A 14090-nucleotide genomic window follows, 5' to 3' on the forward strand; every position below is an offset into this window, starting at 1 on the left:
AAAGGGCCTGCGAGGGCGATTGAGCTCAGCTCTCTGCCTTTGGCCTGGCAGCGCCTTCAACCAGCTAACAGATCAAGCAGACTGTCTCAGTTCGGCACAAGCGTCCAGCCTCCAATCTGAACGTGCGCTGCAGACAAATTAGATTTGGTGGGATGAGAACATAGCCTGTGGCCCCACTGACACCTTCTTTAGATTGCTGCTGGCCACTGCGGTCAGAAAAATCCAGGCCTGGGCAGAATTTAGTTAGCTGGTTTAATTTAGGCAACTTTTATTCCTTCTTCCATTGTGAGTCCACAGACTCTCACAGAGTTCTGGGTGCCACCTGTTGGGGGGGTGTGTCTGTGTGCATGTGTGTGTGGGGCGGGGGGAGATGAACTCCGGCTAATTCACACTAAAGTATTACTGGCTTACCATGCAATGCCTCTAAAGGCAGGGGAGGGTGAAGGCAGCCATTGAGGATGGGGCTCCAGCCTCTAAACCATCTGTACCAGGAAGGCATTAAGGTTTATATTAAAGATCCACATGATTTTTGCATTCTTCTCCACAATATATCCACAAAGGCAGTTTTTCTAAAAATGGAAATTATTTTATTGTTATTTTTATGACACGAGAGTAACGTATATGAATACATAATGCGGATAATACAGGAAAAGCTATCAAGAAAAACGTGGAAAATCACCTGAAGTCCCAACCCCTGCCATGTGACGCTTTTTACTTTTCCCTTCTATACTATTTTCTATTAATAAATACAGTTTAATATATATTAAATATTTAACATTACAATATAATATATATTTAAGATGTGTATAATATAATATAAAGTTTTAAATTATTTACTACTGTGTAAAAAGATCCTAGCAATTTACCTGGTAGTGTCAGGTCCAGGCAGTGAGGATGGCTCGTCTGACCTCAGGAGTGACCCCTCCAGGAATCATGCACATTTCAAACGAGGAAGAAAGAGAGGGCAGAAGAACTTTCTGGAAATGTGCTGGGTGGGCACTTTAGGGAGAGGGGGCGTGCATCCCGGCCTCTGCCCAAGTCTCCCAGGCCCTGCCCGGCCCTCAGCCCACGGCAGCGGGCAGCCGCTAGCGTGGACAACTCCAGGGCCTGGCAGGTCTGTGAGCGCTGTCGGTGCGCTGGGTCTTCCCTGAATGACCCACCTACAAACCTAGATTCATCTTCCTTGCAGAGAGGCCTCACTCTCCTCCAGCAGAAAGAGAAACACGCCCATTCCTAAAGAAGTGTTTTCTTTCTTTCAGGCAGGAAAATTAATGAGCTCCATCTTTGGCATGGATTAGAAAATTCCACCGTGGCCTTGGCAGGGCTCATGCCAACACCAGAACTTTAAAGAAACCCCACATTGAGAGCTACGAGGAACAAAGGTAAGGCTGGCTGACCTGATTTCCTTGCTCACAGTCGGGAAGGGAAAGGGGAGAGGAACAAAGCACCTGGCTGGAGAGGTGCGCCCGGTTGAGGGAGGTGCTTCCCCCCCTTCCCCGAGCTGTTCTGGAAACTAGCAACACAATGCCCTCCTTATTCCCTGGTCCTCACCACACGGACTGATGTAGAGCCTTCCCCGGCAAACGTTCAGACTGTGGCCGCCAGCACGTCTCGGGCAGATTCCTTCAGCCACTGGGGTGGGTGCCCGGTCTCAGCAGAGGAGGAAAAAGCCGTGTTTGCTTCACAGTCTCTGGTTTTTGGAAAACGGTTGGCAGACTGAATAAATAAAACATGTTGCCTAGTTATCAATAAGTATCTGTTCACTCTCAGTACATGACTTTTGAAAACCAACTTTGCTCCAGGGGCTGGAGACATAGCAATGAACAAAACAGACGGAGACCCTCTACCCAAGGAGGTTTGGGATGGGAGGTAGACAATCAGCATTTAACAAACAAAATAACTTCAGGTACTAATAACACCAGCTGATGAGGTAGAACATGGTAGTGGGGAGGAGGCTATCTCAGGATGCTCAGGAGAAGCCTCCAGTGACGTTGTTGCTGAAATCTGCATCACCTGAAGGATCCAGTGGAGGCAAGATGTGGGCACAACAGTCTTCTAGGCAGCGGGAACAACACGTGCAAAGGCCCTGAGGGGGGAACGTTGTCTGGCAATTTCAGGGAACTGAGTGGAAGCTGATGAGGAAGGGGTGGTAATGAGCAAGGCATAAAGAAAGGCAGAGACCAGGTTTATTACAGGAATCATCACATCTCACATTGTAGAGTGTGTTACAGTTTGCAGAGGGCTTTGAACACACACTATCTCAATTCAATCATTTTCCTTAACAATATTCCTTACCCAATAGATAAAGAAACTGAGGCTCAGGAGGTAACTTCCTCAAGGTCACAAAACTAGGAAGTGATGGGACAGGACTCTGACCAAGGAGTCTGTTTGCACAACTCCAGAGGGCTCTATCCACATGGCAGGGGAAGATATTTGTATCATTGCTTGGAGTTTGTGCAGTGCACGGCCTGTGCCACTGTACATAGTGACCCTGTGCCAGCTCAGGTCTATTTTCTCCAAATTTCTGTGGTTTTTTTCTGTGCTGGGGCTGTTGGAAACACAAAGAATAAAAATATTATTTCAGCCCTTGGTGAGCACCTGATGTGGTTAAAGAGAAACAATATAAGGAAAGATGGTGGATGATAACAGTATTTGTTTCCAGCAAAGACATTATGGCTGATTTGGTAGGGGCTGCGAGATTTGCGCCCAGTTTGAAAACTTAGATTGGTAGGCATACAGGAAAAAAATCATAGGACTTCATGACACAAACATGCAACTAAAACCTGGTGAGTCGTTGACCACCATAAGTGCTTGCCTCCAGTGGCTGCAGAATTTTAAAAAAATGAACATTTATTATTCTATCATATAAAAAATAAGATCATACAGGAAAAATTCTGGCAAATCGGAGAAGAGAAAAAAGATCATCTATAATCCCATTCATGAAACAAAACAGCATTTCACATTTTAGTGTAGCTCCTTCTGGTTTTTTCCCCAGGGAAGCAATATGTGTGTGTGTGTGTGTGTGTGTATTTATACATACATACATATATATATGTATCTGAACATATATACATGTAATACACATCATATATACACACACTGCAAGTACAAACACACACATTCTCACCTTTATTGCAGTATAATTTACATGCTTTAAAATTCACACATTTTAAGTGTGATGGTTGACAAGTTTTGACAAATGTATGCACCCGAGTGTCCACCACTATACTAAAGATTAGAACATTTTCTTTTCCCCAAAATATCCCTCATCCCTTTACCCCATGCGCCCCAGGCCCTTCCTTCAGGCAATCACTGACTCACGTCTGTAGCCTTGGACTAGTTTTGCCTGTTCCAAAACTTCACATAAACACAATCAGGTGTGTACTCTTTTGTCTCTGGCCTCTGTTGCTCAAGGTATTTTTGAGGTTTATCATGTTAGCTTGTATGTACCAGTGGTTTATTCCTTTTTATATCTGATTAACATTCTATTATAAGAATAAACAAGAATTTGTTTATTCAGTCACCTGTTAATGGACATTTGGGTTGTTTCTGGTTTCTGGTTTGGGGATATTGTGAATAAAGCAGCTATGAAATTCCTGTACCAGTCTTTTTGTGATGTTTTCATTCCTCTTTGGTAAATACCTGGAAGTGGAATTACTGGGTCATAGGGTAGGTCTCACTCTATGAAAAACTACCAATTTTCCAAAGTGCTGTAGCATTTACAATGTAGAGAATTCAATTGCTCCAAATCCTTGTCAACACGTAGTATTGCTGCTTTTTTTTTTTAAGAGTTTTTTAAAATTTACTTATTTCTTTATTTTTGGCTGCATTGGGTCTTTGTTGCTGCATGTGGGCTTTCTCTAGTTGCAGCGAGTGGGGGCTACTCTTCATTGCAGTGCGCGGGCTCCTTGTTGCAGTGGCTTCTCTTGTTGCGGAGCACAGGCTCTAGGCGCGTGGGCTTTGGTAGTTGTGGCACGTTTCCCATGTTTCTAAATAACACTGAAATTAACATGTGAGTGCATAGATTTCCCCCATATTTTAGATTATTTCCTTTAAATTAATGACTGAATAAAATGATCAGGTCCAAGGCATTTTTGTGGCTTCAGGAGGGTAAATATGAGGTGAACATTGAGACCACTGTCTTCAAAGGCACAAGCTGAGTCCCCGTTCCCATCTCAGTTCTGTGCTGGGGTCTCGGAAGGGGACCCCTTTCATGAATGGGAGCCTTTTGTCGAGAGGCAGAGCTAATGATGGCTTTGCAGGCAAATACATTTTGAGTCCTGGGTGATGCTGTTTTTGACACCAGGCTCCAGTACAATGGGCTTCGTTCTCCCTCCAGCCATGTTGAAATGTGGGGCAAGAAGAACTCAGGTGCCTCGTCCCCTAAGAATGATCTATGCAGGTGCCCAGCCAAGCAGCCTCGGGCCCCTCAGTAGCAGTTCCAGAATTTCTGTATGTGAAGTGTCTGACTGAAGGGGGTGGGAACTTGCCTTGAAGGGTATTTTGATGCCATGCCCAGTGTTTTCATCTGGGCTGTGTGTTTGTTGGCGGCCTCGGGAGAACTGGTGATGATGGAGAGGAGCGTGTGGAAGGAGTGGAGGGCTATGGCCCCCTGCAAAGCAGTGGGCTGATCCTGCCTAGTGCAGGCGTGAGGCTGGGCACCCTGGAAAGCATATTCATCCCATCGGCCAGCAGACACCCTTATCAACCCCTCTCCAACCATCCCACAGCCACCCAAACCTAATAAGAGCCATATTTTATATGGTGTCTGGTCCCCCTCCAAATTCTTATTTCAGGAAGAATCGTCCAGGGAGGTGGAAACCAGGAGGAATTTGTATGGCAAATCAGTCCCCTGCGGGTACCACATTCAGGCCTCCCGCGTGGAAGAAAAGGCCTTGGGGCCAGCTTGCCGAGGCCCCTTCTTCCTGCTGGCCTCCTCCTGAGAGTGTCAGCTGAGCTGCGTTTCCTCAAGGTGTCCTTGATGACAGTCCAAAGGGTCACCAGCAGAATGCCTCCCTCTGCCCTGAGACCCGACACTCACCAGCAATTCCCAGAAATTCCCGATTGTACTAAGCCACTTTGTCTTTCCTCCTCTCAATGTGAACTTATCAAGGAAAAAAACCATTCCTTATTCACCATGTCCTAGTTTGGGTTCCCCTCAAAGAAGATCCTGAAAAGAGGATTCAAGGGAAAGTCCTTTACTTGGGGGCTGATCCCAGGAAATTCTGGTAGAGGAGGGGGGACGTGAGTCAGGAGAGAGGCGGTAAGACAGAATGTGTAGCCAAGGCGGTGACCACGGCGGGCAACTGAGGCTCGGTCCCAGGGGACCTCTGGGAGATGGTACAGAGACCTCCTCCAAATGACCACACCTGAGCGGGAGGGTGACCAGGTGGGGAGACTTTAGTCCCTGACCTTGCAGCTGCACCGCCTCCAGGCAGGGCGGGCTCCAGCAGCTGGAAGAAGCCGCCCAGCAAAGAGACACAGGTGCTGGCAGCTCTGTCCGCTCCCTAGTGCACCGAAGGGGTAGATCCAGGAGGCTGCAGGCAGCCAGGGCACAGACAGCATCAGCCGTGCCTTGCCAGCGCGACTCGGCACCTGCAAGGGACAGATCCTTAACGGAGCGGGTTGTTTGAACCCAGAGGCTTGGAGGTACCCCCGGAAGTCAGTCTGTGATGGGTTTGTTTTAACTGCGTTGACCCCGGCCAGGCAGAGGCAGGGACACCCAGCATCGGGGGGTCTCAAAGCTGCTCTCAGGCTTGCAGCACAGACACCTCACTGCCTCTCCAGCAGTGCCGGCCCAGAACAGCACCCAGAGGGGTTCAGTTCTTGGTGGGGGGGCCCAGGGTGGGCCGCCCCAGGGTGTGACATCATGATGCAGTCCATTCAGGATCTGCAGACTGACTTGCCCCTGGGCCCAGTTATAAGCTGAGCCCCCAGGGCTGGCCTGCAGTTGCGGGGCCAGGCAACCGAGACACGCTGACCTTCGGTGCCGACCTTCCAGGCACCCTTGGTGGGTACTCAGGCTTCCGGAGAGCTATGGACACAGAGACAGCCCGTGGTGGGCGGGCCGAGCCCTTCGGGTCTCATACTCAGAACAGGATTATCCAGTCTTGGGGCCAGGACTGTACCAGGACCAGCCCAGGGCCCTTCCTGGGGAAGCCAGCTCAGGCCACCCACGCACCCCTTTTCCAGCCCCTGCCTGTGGGGTTACTGGCTGCAGGAAGTGATGTTCTAATCACCTCCAAGGCCTGCTTTGCCACCTGGCCCCGCTCCCTTGGGCAAAGGTCAGCGGTGTGCTTGCTAGAGGCCGGGGGGAGGATGGTCAGGCTCTCAGATGACAGATCCCAGGGAGGTGGTAGGCCGTCCTCGGGCCCAGGACACGCTCACAGCCGTGTGAGCAGGTGGGGCCTCGGTGGTTCAAGGGGTGCTGAAACAACCGCCCCTCCAGCGACACACACCAGGACCCTTCCTCTCTCTCTGTACACACAGCTTCTCTGGCAGTTTTTAAATCAACTCCCATGGCCCTCAGGTGTGTCAGGACTCTTTCTCCCCTTTGGGGACAGTGAGGGAGATTTGAGCCAGTGGTGGGAAGTGGGCGGATGGATCAGGACCCCAAGAGAGCAGGCAACACGGAGGAAGGGGGTGGGGGTGAGGCAGGGACGGAAGCCACCTCTCGAGAGGACGCTGGCTCTTCCCAGCCGGGCCGCCAGCAGTCGGCCAAGGGTGGTCTGTGGCCAATGGGCAGGGGACCCACGCAAGGGCACCAGGAGGCGGGGCTGGCCTCCCTGCAGCCCCCTTGCGCTCTCCTCCAGCCTGTCCGTCCATCAGCTTCAGGCGTCCAGACGGGCCACTCACCGTCTATGACGGGGCACCCGCAGGTCCCCATCTCATGCCTCGCCCGGGTGTTGTTCTGGGGCCCACGGTTTTGAGCAGCTCCTGGCTTTACCTGAGTGTGTCAGGCAGTAAGCGAGATGGGTGCGCAGAGAAACCTTTTACCCTGAGGCTTCACCATCACTCCTTCATCTTCTTTGGATGCCTGACCCCTACCCCGACTCCTCACACGCGAGTCCCTGGTGCCGGTGGTCTCCAAGTCCGCTGAGAACACGGGTTCCACCCAGGTCCACTGACCGAGGCGAACAGTCTAGGGTCCAGAGATAGAGGGCCCCTGTGCCAGCCCCCATTTGGAGAGGTGGGAGGGAACATGTGAAGCACCTACTGTGTGTCAGACCTGCTACCTCTGCCATTGCTCATAATTCCTGCCACCAGGAAGGTGAAGCTTATAGACACAGAAGCCAAGAACTGTGTTTCAAGAGGGGCATTAACCTAGAATTTATATATACCCTGTGTTCAGACTGGCTCTCCAACATGAGAGCGCTCTGAAAATAGAACGAGCTGCTTTGCCAGGCAGCCAGGGTGCACCTTTGGAAGCGTCCAGGCAAGCCAGGTGCCTCCGCCAGCAGGTCTGGGACGCGACCCTTGTGATCAGTCGGGAGATGATGGACCAAACGATCTTTAAAGGCTGCTCTGGATCCCAGATTGCAGGATCCGGTTCTCAACACCTTGCTAATCTTCCACGTTTGAGTCCAACTGGGTCAGGCCTCCCAGGGCGGCTGCAAACTTTGTCAGGAGGGGAGAGCTGAAGGAACCACAGAGATAAGCTCTGTGGACCTGCGGGGCCCCAGGTAGGAAACAGGGGTCCAGGCTGGAAAAGGGTGTGGTCCAAGGCCACAGCCAATCCGCAGAATGAATATTTGTTGAATGAATGAAGGAAGGAGTGACAGCACCAGGATTGGAACCAGCCTGGATGTGAATCAGACCTCCCTTCACCCATCTCTCCTCCTTTCCTAAGACTGTTCCCAATCAAATTATGCTTCGGCTAACACATGCTGAGCACCTGCTGTCTGCCAAGTGTTCACAGAGATTATTTCATGCAGTCCTCCCCTAACCCATCAGGTGGGTGTCCTCGCCCCCATTTCTCAGATGAGGATGATCAGATACCTGCCCCAGAGGTTGGTGAACTTGCGGAGGTGTCACAAACACTAAACAACAGCGCGGTCCCGCTAACTCCAGGAAGGGCATGCGTCTCCACCTTCGGCCTCCCGGCTTGAGCAAGGAAGCACTGCTCTTCCTAACGCAAACTGCCCACGACTTGACCGGTCCCTCAGGCGCTGTCTTAGCCCCGCCCCCAGACTTTGGCCTGGCTGACATCGGGCTCCTCATGGACCCTCCTGGTTCTCTGCCCGTGCGTCTCGCTCTGACAGGACACCAACAGATGTTATGCGCCAAGGAAGAAAATATGCTAATCGAAATCAGCTTCAGCTAATTGTAGCAATTTCCCTTCTGCGAGTTGCCCTGAAATAGTAGCCACGCTCTGTTCTTTTTCGCATCAGGGAGCCCCAAATTGGCAGCTTAAATGAGGTTGCAAAGAAGGCAACTACACAGCCTCTTTGTTGCCAGTTACTGTGAATGAGGCCTTGAACACACTCTCTGGGCAAGACCCCAGCTCCGCTCTCTGTGCACTTGGCATCTCGCTGGGGATTATAGGGACCTGCTCTTGGGCCGGAAGAGCCTCACTGAATCCTGGGGAAAACCAGGACCTCAAGGGATGTAATGAAGTACCAAGCCCCAGAGCACACAGTCTGACCTTGAACTCTGGCTTACTTCTGATTTGTTCTACAGCCAGCGCCGCCCAACAGGACTTTCTGCATTGACAGAAACGTTCCCATCGGCGCTGCCCCATATGGTAGCCATGATCCACGTGTGGCTGTTGAGCTCTTGAAATGTGGCTCGTGGGACTGAGAAACTGTATTTTCAATTGTACTTAACCTTCACGTAAGTTTAAGTTTAAAGTAAGATAGCCTTGTGTGGCCAGTGGCCGCCGAAAGGGACGGTGCCTCTGTAGCCCTGCCAGCTTCTGTGACTCCATCCCCATCCCACAGACCAGCCGCCCGTGCCTCAAGTAGGCAAATGTGTCCCCCGTCCCTTGGCTGCACCCCCTTTCCTCTGGCTCAACATCAGGACCTCAGGTCAAGTGTGTCTCCTCAGAGGGACCTTCCCCACCCCCACTCCAAATCGGTCCTTATCCCTCTGAAGTCATCGTGTGTCTCACTTCAGGCTGCCGTAACTAAATACCATCGACTGGGTGCCTTCTAAACAACACAAGTGTATTGCTCCCCGTTCTGGAGGCTGGACGTCTGAGACCAGGGTGCCGGCAGGGTCGGGTGGCAGATGGCCACTTTTTCACTGATCCTCACGTGGCGGAAAGAGAGGGACAGAGCTCTCTGGAGTCCCCTTGATGTGGGCACTCACACCATTCACAAGGGTTCCACCCTAATCAGCCCCCAAAGGCTCCATGTCCTAACACCATCACCCCAGGGGTTAGGATTTCCACCTGTGAATCTGGGGGGACACAAACATCTGGGCCACTGCATTGTGGTTGCGTGGTCTCCTGTCTATTGCTGTCTCCCTGGACAAGAACGTCAGTCCTGCAAGAGCAGGGGTGCTGCCTATGCTTGCACCTCCACCCGTGCCTGGAACGGCATTTGGAACAGCGCCCGGCGGGTGGCAAGTGCCCAGCACAGAGTCTGGAGCAAGTGAACACCCTGCAGATGGCCCGGTAGCCATTCCTCAGCTAAAAAACAAAATGACTCCAAACTTAGTGGCTTCAAACACCAATGATGAGCTGTTTCTCCTGATTCTGCGGGCGAGATACTTGGGCAGGGCTCAGCTCCATGTGATATCAGCGAGGGTCACGTGCTCAGCTGCATTTATCTGGGGGCTGCGCTGGATGAGGCGGCCCGAGAAGGAAGGCCCTCCTCACTCGTCTGGAGCTCACAGGTCCTCAGGCGGCATCCCCACAGGGTTAGCCTAGGGTCGGACTTGTTATATGGCAGCTGGCTTCTGCGGGAAGAAGCAGAGCCTCCAGGCCACTTGAGGGCCAAGCAGGGCACGGAAGCACCACTTCCAGCACACTTCTGGGCCCAAGCAAGTCAGGGGGCAGCCCAGATAAAAGGGGAGGGGAAACTGTCCACCGCTGATGGCCGAGGCAGCAGTACACGCTGGGAGGACCAGCTGATGTGGCCACAGTCACCACAAGGTGTTTCTCAGGCTGGAATGTGCACCAGACCACCCGGGGTCTTGTGAAAATGCAGATCCTGGGACTTCTCTCGTGGCCCAGTGGCGGTCCCTATGCTCCCAACGCAGGGGGCACGGGTTCAATCCCTGGTCGGGGAACTAAGATCCCACGTGCCACACCACGTGGCCAAATAAAAAAAAAGTGCAGACCCTGATCCAGTGTGGGATGTGGCCTGAGCCTCCGCATTCCTAACGAGCTCCCAGGAGACGCCAAGCCTGCGGGTCCCCACCCACACGTGCTGGCGCAAGGCTCTCTCAGAGCAAAGTCCATCAGCACTGGCCCTCTGTTTAGGTTCGGCCTCACAGAGCCCCAAATACCACCACAACTGCATCCCTCCACTGGGTTGAGCCTTGTGCCCTATTGCTGGGGTCCGTGTAATCTGTCCCTTCTCCTGGCACCCGGGCTTGTGCCCACACTGCCACGGGGAGCCATCCCACTCCACGTCCTGAGCAACACCCTGCACTTCACCCTTCCTCCTCCCATTTAACATTTGATGCTGCCCATGCCCCTGGCAAAACTGGTTGGGGCTCTTTCAGTTACAGGATTAGAACCAAACTCAAACTAGTTTAAGGGAAAAGGATTGATGGGAGCATGCAAGGGCTTCAGGAATGGCTGGATCCAGGGCCTCAGTGATTCCAGAAAAGTATTTGTCACCATCTTCAGCTCTGCTTTCTCCTGGGGTCTTGCTGGCAGACTCTCCAAAGTGAGGAAGAGACGCCCCTCTGCTTTGCACTTTCCAGCAAATGTGCCAGAGTTCTCTCTGGTTGACCTCGTGGCGTCCCCTGCCCACAGTGAAGCAATCGCTGTGGCCAGGAGGATGTGTTACCTCACGGCCAGGCCTGGGTTCTGTGTAGGCCCTTGGAGCCAGGTGGTGAGGCCAGCCCCCCTGAGTCACATGGAACGAGGGCAGGAAAGGTGGGATTCTCCGTGGAAAACCGGACAGGAGGAAGAACTTCTGGAACGTCAGGAAACTATCACGGTCGACATGAGACAGGTGCTCTATTATGGTGGGGGAAGCAGAGGGCAGGGGCCCTATCAGTCCCAGGGGGCTATCTGGGCCTCCTGTCTCCCAGCACAGACTCAGAGAGACTGCTGAGCTAAAGAAGAACTTTAGCACCAGAGGAGACATGAAAATTAGCCAAGGCATGTTCCACAGAACCCTAGCCCAGGGATGTGAACTGATGTTATTTCAAAGGCCATGTGGTCCAGGAAGGTCAGGAGACAGTGGGTTAGGCCACGTCAGCAGTTCCCTCTCTGCGCAGGACTTGTCAGGGTCTTGAATAAGCTGGCAGACACTGAATTGACAGGAACTGGGGGGAAAATTAGAGGCTATTGTTCTGTTGAGCGCACTTTGGGAAATTATTCACCTAACTCCACCCCACTCATTTTATGGACGAAGCAACCAAGAAAGGGAAGTGACTTGGACAAGGTCATGCAGCTCTTTAGTTTCAGGCTGAGCCCCACCTACTGCTACGGTGACCTATGTGACGCTGCATAGAAGCATCACCTTATGCCTCAGGGGGCCCTGTCCCAGCCCTGGTGGTTTTCCTTCCTCTGGAGGGTGTTCTCTTTTCTCTTAGACATTCCCACACAAAGGCCCTGTGAGGGGCTGCTGGAGCCCAGAGGGCTGCCCAGACCTGAAGGGACTATGGAAAGTGCAGGAAGCGCGTGGGTCTGCACTTAGGAAATCGCGGCCTCCTGACGGGCAAGGTGCCTGCATTGTGAGGTTGAAGAGGCTCGATGCCTGCACAGACATGGAAGAGTCAGCAACAGCCAGGGGTGCCAAGCCCGTCAGGCAGGAGGGGCTAGAAGGAAGGTCGTGTTCCTGGAACCAAGCACGCACTCTAAATCCAGACAGAGGTTGTGCGTCAGGGCCGCAGCGAGCTGACGTGCATGACGGCTATAACAACATCGTGTTTGTGGACCCGGTCTGGGCACTTCTCAGCCACTCCAAGACCCACATTTATAAAGAGAAAGCGGCTGTCGGTTAGTCGGTGGGACTCACAAGTATCAGCTACACACAGAGGATTCAGGCTCTTCTCCTTGCTGAGTTCACCATCTTGGCTCTGTTATTAAACTCTCTAAGCCTCAGTTTCTTCACCTGTTAAATAGAGCTACAACGCATTCCTGCCTCACGGCTCTGTTAGGAGGATTATATAAGCCTGTAGCAAGGGCTCCTGAAGTGGCAGGGGGAATGGAGAGGTGGGATCAGGGCCAGGTTCCCGGCTGCTAAGGAGCCTCTGCGCAGCTCCCTCCGGCCCCTACACTGCCACTCAGAGAGAAGCTGCATCCGTGAGCAGACAGCGGTGGCTCGGAGCCCAGAGAGGTGTAAAGGGCTTCTCCATACGGGGCAGGGGGTGTGTGGCATACGTGTCCCTGGTCACTTCGAGGTGACTCTATCCAAAGGCCAGGCAGAGAAGCGGATGTCGTGAGCAGAGTGGGGTGTGTGTACCTAACCCTTGAGAGCAGAGTCAGCGCCAAGCGTGGCTTGGTGGACTTTGGCCATCAGCACTCAAGGCCACCCAGAGGGAAGGGACTGGAGTCCACACCTTGGCATTTTGGGCCGGGTTTGCACACACAGGAAGTCAAGCCTTCACCAGTAGGTGCTTTGACAGTTGAAAGTCCCAGTGGGGACTGAAAAGGAGATGCTGGGACTGTCTGGCCACTGAGTGGGAGATGGGAGCAGAGGCGGGAACGGTGGTTACCTGCTTGTAGATACACTTCGTGGGGAAGGTCAAACCACATCCCCAGGAAACCCTGTCCGAGGTTGAAGATGAGAACCACTCTCGTAAGAGTTGAGAGTGGCAGCAGAGGTTCCTAATCTGGGGCGCTGGTCCACGACCCCCGAAAACAGATGTCAAATTTTATTTATATGTGCAGGTCGGGCGTTTTTCTGGAAGGAGAGTCTATAGCAGGAGAGGCAAACTGGTGGCGTGGCTTTGTTTTGTTGGGTCCACACTGTGTTTCAGGTATTTGAATTTTTGCCCAACATTTAAAAATTGGGAACTTGCATATAAAAATCAAAACTTTTGTGGGGCTTCCCTGGTGGTGCAGTGGTTAAGACTCTGCGCTCCCAATGCAGGAGAGCCCAGGTTCGATCCCTGGTCAGGGAACTAGATCCCACATGCACACCATAACTAAGAGTTCGCATGCCACAACTAAGGAGCACATGTGCCACAACTAAGGAGCTGGTGGACTGCAACTAAGGAGCCCACCTGCCGCAACTAAGGAGCCCACCTGCTGCAACTAACACCTGGCACGACCAAATGAATAAATTAATTTTTTAAAAAAGTTAAATAAAAAGTGTTGGTGTCTCTCGAAATAACTCACAAGATCTGGCCACCTGGGACCCACACCCCTGAGAGGGGCTACCTCATTAAGGGGGGGTGTGGGCCCCCAGACGGCCACATCCGCACCACCTGTGGCCTCCTTGATGAATCCCAAATGCTAGTCCACACTAACCATTGCCCTTGCACTGTTTTTCCTCATGGATTTATTTTGTTCACTTGCCTGAATCCTCTGGCTTTTGTGTTTGTAACCCCTAATCTGAACTTTGAACAGAGGCTCAAAATGGTGTGTTTTCAACAAAGGCCATTGAAACTGAGATCCCTTCCAGCCTAAACTCTTCCCTAACAATCCAGGGTGGAGACTGATGCTTAGTAGGGGCAGATCAGAGCCCTACCAACGCCAGGGAATGCAGAATCTCTTCCCCGGAAGGAATGTAGTTATGCTCTGGGTCCAGAAGCGTGTTTACAAACGGGCAGGCTTATCTGATGATCGCTACAGAACACCCAAAGGTCTCCAGAAATAACTGAAACTCCTTTGTATAGTCTCTGCAAGGGTCCTCTTTACAAAACACATAGTTCGTGTTCTGCTCAGATGATAATGTAATGAGTGAAACCAATGGCAATCTTTGGGGAAACCTTTCTTTATGGCCTCGAGAACCTGGCTTTTG

This window comes from Phocoena phocoena, chromosome 15, assembly GCF_963924675.1.
Source record: "Phocoena phocoena chromosome 15, mPhoPho1.1, whole genome shotgun sequence".
Taxonomy (NCBI): domain Eukaryota; kingdom Metazoa; phylum Chordata; class Mammalia; order Artiodactyla; family Phocoenidae; genus Phocoena; species Phocoena phocoena.